The sequence below is a fragment of the Rhinoraja longicauda genome, chromosome 41, assembly GCF_053455715.1.
Source record: "Rhinoraja longicauda isolate Sanriku21f chromosome 41, sRhiLon1.1, whole genome shotgun sequence".
Lineage (NCBI taxonomy): Eukaryota > Metazoa > Chordata > Chondrichthyes > Rajiformes > Arhynchobatidae > Rhinoraja > Rhinoraja longicauda.
Genome location: NC_135993.1, coordinates 14593426 through 14600435, shown reverse-complemented (window position 1 = coordinate 14600435; position 7010 = coordinate 14593426).

Below are 7010 nucleotides of genomic sequence, written 5' to 3'. Positions count from 1 at the left end.
ACCTACTCGTCTCCACAGATATCTGGAAGACATTTGTTCCCACCCGGCCGTTTGCAAAGATGCTATCGTCGATTCCCAATTCATAGAAACATAGCAACACAGAAACATAGAAAATACGTGTAGAAGGAGGCCACTTGGCCTTTCGAGCCATCACCACCATTTATTGTGATCATGGCTGATCATCCACAATCAGTAACCTGTGCCTGCCTTCTCCCCATATCCCTTGATTCCACTAGCCCCAAGAGCTCACTCTAACTCTCCTTTAAATTCATCCAGTGAATTGGCCTCCATTGCCTTCTGTGGCAGAGAATTCCACAAATTCACAACTCTCTGGGTGAAAAAGTTTCTTCTCGCCTCAGTTTTAAATGGCTTCCCCTTTATTCTTAGACTGTGGCCCCTGGTTCTAGACTCTCCGATCTTGGGATCATTTTTCCTGCATCTGGCTTGTCCAATCCTTTTATAATTGTATACGTCTCTATAAGATCCCCTCTCATCCTTCTAAACTCCAGGGAATACAAGGCGAATCTTTCCAATCTTTCCTCATAGGACTGTTCCGCCATCCCGGGGATTAACCTGCAATGCACGTGATTATAGACGTCGGGGCCGTCAAATAAAGTGAAAGGGAGGGGGGGCAATAATGCCACCCGCTCTTCCCGTGGAAAGCTTTACACCGATAAAAAAAAACGCGTTTGATCAATTGGAGCAACTCAGTGACTCCAGAGATCACGTCCGAACACTTGGCGACCCCGTGTTTAGGTAACGTCATGCTTTAAGAAGGCAATGTACAGATTGATATTGATAGCTATCGGTGCAGATGCTACTCTGTGTGTACACGTCGGTTCAATGATAGCGTTCTGTTCCGCTATATGGACTTTTATTAGATTAGCAATCGTCAATTACGCACTACAGACTGTAATGTAACTCTCAAATTATTCAGCAAAAGTAGCAGGTAAACGACATTGGGGCGTTGATTTGTTAAAGGGAACCACTAAACAGAGCTCTTTATGATAGATCTGTTTTGGGATACGGAGAATGGCGATGGTGGTGGGCAATGCGACCCTGTCCCGATTGTGAGAACCACGTATATCATGTGGGAAAGCAATGCTTAATGCTTTCACAAGAGTTTAATGATGACTCGCAAATCTTAGCCAGTTTACGTGCAATTTCCTCCCAGTTTCGCACAGTTTCCTCGGCCAGTCCCGGTATAATTGTCCATCATCACTCGCGTTAGTCCTTCCAGCGCCTCCTATTTCATATTTTATTTTCATATTTCAGATATAGCGCGGAAACAGGCCTTTTCGGCCCACCAAGTCCGCACCGCCCAGCGATCCCCGCACATTAACACTATCCTACACACACTAGGGACATTTTTTTACATTTACCCAGTCAATTAACCTACATACCTGTACGTCCTCGATCGTAATTCTGACACCCCGCAAGCCACTTCAATTGACTGCCTCAGGTTCTTCAGTCCTCGTGTCTTTCCCCACGGTAAAAACAGGGGAGAAATATTATTTCAATCTTCAATCAATATTGCGATCTGTTGTTCCCTTTAAGCATGCTGCTCAGTTCCCGAAACTCCTCCAGGGATACCCCTCCAGGGCTACACTGCCTATACATGCCCCATGCCTCCTTCGTTTTCTTGAACAGTCTCAAATTCGCTCGTCATCCAAGCTTCCTCAAGCCCATGGCTTGCCCTTCACTCCAACAGGAACATGCGTGTCCTAATAGGGTTGTAACACACTTCTTCTTCCGGCTTCCGACATAAAATTTACGGTGAGAGAACGGAGAATGAATCTATTTTGAGCAGATTATTTATTCAGAACATCGTGCGTATACGGAATGTGCTGCCACAGAAGTTGTAAAAGTGGTTGCGATTGCAACATTTTAAATATATTTCGGCAGGTAAACGGATTTTAAACTTTCCGAGAGAAGCAGGCTAAAAGGAGGCAAACGCAATAAGCGTAGATGGGCGAATGTTTGAAACAAGGAACAGCAGATGCTGGTTTACACCAAAGTAAAACGAGTGCCACAGTAACTCAGCGGGTAGTGGTGATGTTTCAGGTCGGGACCATTCTTCAAACTGATTATGTGTTCTTGGGCTTGTGGGGCGGAGAGGAGAAACCGGCAAGAGAGTGGAGGCAGGACAACGCGCGGATAGAGCAGATGAGGTTCAAGGAGTTGCAAGTGAACCTCTGCCCCACCTGAAAAGACTGTCGGGGTCCTTGGTAGGAGTCGAGGGGGGAGGTAAATGGTCAGGTGTTGCATCTCCTGCGTTTGCAGGGAAAAGTACCTGGGGAGGGGTGGTTTGGAAGTGAAGGGACGAGTTGATCAGGGCGTTGAGGAGGGAACGATCACTGCAGAAAGGTGGAGATGGGAAGATGTGGCCAGTAGCGCGATCCCGTTAGAGATGGAGAAAGTGTTAGAGGGTTATTTGCTATATGCGACGGCTGATGGGCTGAAAGGTGCGGAGAAAGGGGACTCTGTCCTTGTTGCGGATGAGGGGAGGGGAAGCAAGTGCGGAACTGCGGGATATCGAGGAGATCCTGGTAAAAGCCTCATCTATAACGGAACAGGGCAACCCCCGTTTCCCTAATAATGAGGACATCTCCGATGATCTTGTGTGGAAAACTTTATCCTGGGCGCAGATGCGGCTCAGACGGATAAATTGGGAGTAGGGGATAGAGTCTTTACAAGAAACGGGGTGGGAAGAAGTATAGTCTGAATAGCTAAGGGAGTCAGTATGTTTGTAGTAGATGTCGGTCAATACTATGTCTCTATATATTTATATCACGTAGACATGATCACTGACCTGTCCTCACCTGTCAACTTTGTCAATTGATTGTTAGAGTCATAGAATCATGGAGTGACACAGTGTGAAAATAGGCCCTTCGGCCCAACTTGCCCACACCGGCCAATATGTCCAGCTACACTACTCACATTTGCTTGCGCTTGGTCCATATCCCTCAAAACCTGTCCTATCCATGTACCTGTTTAACTGTTTATTAAACGACTGGATTGTCCCAGCCTCAACTGCCTCTGGCAGCTTGGTCCATACACCCACCACCATTTGTGTGGAAAAGTTACCCCTCAGATTCCTACTAAATCATTCTTCGTCATTTTGAAACTTTGTCCTCTGGCCCTCGATACCCCTACTCTGGGCAAGAGACAGCATCTACCCGATCGATTTCTCTTATGATTTAGAGTCATAGAGTCAAAGATTGATACAGTGTAGAAACAGGCCCTTCGGCCCAACTCGCCCACGCCGGGCAACAATGTCCCAGCTACCCTATTCACGCTTGCCTGTGTTTGGTCCATAACCCTCCAGACCTGCTCTATACATGTACCTGTCTAACTCGAAGGTATTTATTCACAAAATGCTGCAGTAACTCAGCAGGTCAGGCAGCATCTCAGGAGTTAATTAATGGGTGACGTTTCGGGTCGAGACCCTTCTTCAGACGGAGTCCTCACCCCCCACTGATGACCCCCCTCTCCCGTCTCCAACGGACGCCTTCCTCTTGGACCCCCCGGTTGGCCTACTACCCTCACTAGAACTTTTCATCTCCATCTGCCGTCGTGACATTAACCGCCTTAAAAAAGATCAGTATGAAGAAGGGTCTCGACCCGAAACGTCACCCATTCCTTCTCTCCTGAGATGTTGCCTGACCTGCTGAGTTACTCCAGCATTTTGTGAATAAATACCTTCGATTTGTACCAGCATCTGCAGTTATTTTCCTATACTACCTGTCTAACTGTTTCTTCGACGATGGGATAGCCCCAGCCTCAACTACCTCCTCTGGCAGCTTGTTCCATACATACATCTGTGTGAAAAAGTTACCCCTCGCATTCCTATTAAATCCTTTCCCCTAGTCTGGGCAAAAGACTCTGTGCACCTACACTATCTATTCCTCTCATGATTTTGTACACCTCTATCAGATCTCCCCTCATCCTCCTACGCTCCATGGAATAGATAGCCAGCCCACTTAACCTCTCCCTATAGCTCTCACCCTCTAGTCCTGGCAACATCCTCGTAAATCTTTTTTGAACCCTTTCAAGCTTGACAATATGCTTTACATTAATGACATCCACGAAAAAGTCACAAGCACGACCAGACTGTTCGCTGATGATTGTTTGCTGTATCGTCAAATTAAGTCAGCTGATGATAAAGATGCTCTCCAAGAAGATCTCGATACTATGGTTGAGTGGTCACAACAATGGGGGGTGCAGTTCAATCCTTCCAAATGTGAAACCGTGCGTGTCAACAGGAGGAGGAAACCAGGTGAAACATCATATAATATCCTTGGTGCCACCATTGAATCCAAAGTATCTTGGCATCAAAATACAGAACAATCTACGTTGGAATGGTCAGACTCATCATGCAACGGTGAAAGCAACAGATGTCCTAAATTTTCTGAGACGCAACTTTTATCATTGTTCAATTTCTATCAAGGAGAAGTTATACTTCACCCTTGTTAGACCACATTTGGACTACGCAGTTGCAGCATGGAACCCATACACAATTAAAAACATTTCATCCATCGAACGTGTCCAGCTCGTTTTGTTACAAATAGCTATGAGAGAGAAGCGAGTGTTACCGAACTTCTAAATTCATTGTGGAACACTGTCCAAGACAGACGTAAAGCCCACCGTTTGACCTGTTTTTACAAAATGTTAAATGGTCAGCTCGACATAGATGACCACATCTACACCAAACCCAAACATAGCAGGAATAGACGAGGGCATTCGATTCAATTTTAGATACCAGCTATTAAGACAGATGTGTGTAGCAATTCATTCTTCCCTCGCACAATTAAAGCATGGAATAGTCTTCACCCTACTATAGTTATTCAACCAGATGCAACTAAATTTAAGGCGTATTCTCCAAGAAGCCCTTCTTGCTTAAGTCCATACTCCGCCACCTCCAGTTTAAATTCCATTTACAGAATACAGAATACAGAATAGCTTTTATTGTCATTCGTTTTACCGAACGAAATTAATTTGCCAGCAGTACAAAAAAACAAAAAACACAAGACACACAACCCCAACACAAACATCCATCACAGCGAGTCCAAACACCCCCTCACTGTGATGGGGGCAAAAAAACTTCCTCTCTCTTCCCCATGCCCCTCCCACAGACAGACAGCTCGACCCCTACCGAGGCAACCGATCCGCACAGCCCCCGCAAGGAGATGGAAAGTCCCCGCGGCGGAGCCGCACCGGGCGCTGGAAAGTCCCGCTGGAATATTTTGGAGGACCAAGAACCAAGAACCAATATCTTTCCTATAACATGGTGCCCAGAACGGAACACAATATTCTAAATGCGGTTTCACCAACGTCTTATACGTCTTCTCGAATTCTTTGAGGATGCAACCAGGAAAATTGACAGGGGAGAGCCGGTGGATGTGGTGTACCTTGACTTTCAGAAAGCCTTTGACAAGGTTCCACACAGGAGATTAGTGGGCAAAATTAGAGTACATTGTATTGGAGGCAGGGTACTGACATGGATAGAAAATTGGTTGACAGACAGAAAGCAAAGAGTGGGGATAAATGGGTCCCTTTCAGAATGGCAGGCAGTAACTAGTGGGGTACCGCACGGCTCGGTGCTGGGACCGCAGCTATTTACAATATACATTAATGACTTGGATGAAGGGATTAAAAGTACCATTAGCAAATTTGCAGATGATACAAAGCTGGGTGGTAGTGTGAACTGAGGAAGATACTATGAGGTTGCAGGGTGACTTGGACAGGTTGTGTGAGTGGGCGGATGCATGGCAGATGCAGTTTAATGTGGATAAGTGTGAGGTTATCCACTTTAGTGGTAAGAATAGGAAGGCAGACTATTATCTGAATGGTGTCAAGTTAAGAACAGGGGACGTACAACGAGATTTGGGTGTCCTAGTGCATCAGTCACTGGAAGGAAGCATGCAGGTACAGCAGGCAGTGAAGAAAGCCAATGGAATGTTGGCCTTCATAACAAGAGGGGTTGAGTATAGGTCAAGAGGTCCTTTTGCAGATGTACAGGGCCCTAGTGAGACCGCACCTGGAGCACTGTGTGCAGTTTTGGTCTCCAAATTTGAGGGCGTGCAGCGTAGCTTTACTAGGTTAATTCCTGGAAAGGCGGGACTGTCATATGTTGAAACACTGGAGCGACTAGGCTTGTATACACTGGAATTTAGAAGGATGAGAGGAGATCTTATCGAAACGTATAAGATTATTAAGGGGTTGGACACGTTAGAGGCAGGAAACGTGTTCCCAATGTTGGGGGAGTCCAGAACAAAGGGCCACAGTTTAAGAATAATGGGTAGGCCATTTAGAACTGAGATGAGGAAAAACTTTTTCAGTCAGAGAGTTGTGAATCTGTGGAATTCTCTGCCTCAGAAGGCAGTGGGGGCCAATTCTCTGAATGCATTCAAGAGAGAGATGGATAAAGCTCTTAATGATAGCGGAGTCAGGAGGTATGGGGAGAAGGCAGGAACGGGGTACTGATTGAGAATGATCAGCCATGATCACATTGAATGACGGTGCTGGCTCGAAGGGCCGAATGGCCTGCTCCTGCACCTATTGTCTATTGTCTATTGTGTTATACAACTGCAACATGACGTCCGAGCTTCTAAAATCAATACTCTGACTGATGATGGCCAAAGTGCCAAAAACCTTTTTGACCATCTTTCCGACTAGTACTCCTTGATCCCTCTACTCTACAATACAACCCAGAGTCCTACCATTTACTTTGTGTCCTGCCCTTGTTCGACGTACCAAAATGCAACACTTCAAACGTCTCTGTATTAAATCCCATCACCCATTCCTCCGCCCACCTGGCCAATCGATCCAGATCCTGCTGCAATCGTTCACAACCATCTTCACTATCTGAAAAACCACTAACTTCGCATCATCAGTAAACTTGCTAATCTTGTCTTGTATGTTCTCATCCAAATCATTGTTGTAGATGACAAATAGTAACGGACCCAGCACCGAACCCTGAGGCACACCACTAGTCGCAGGCCTCCATT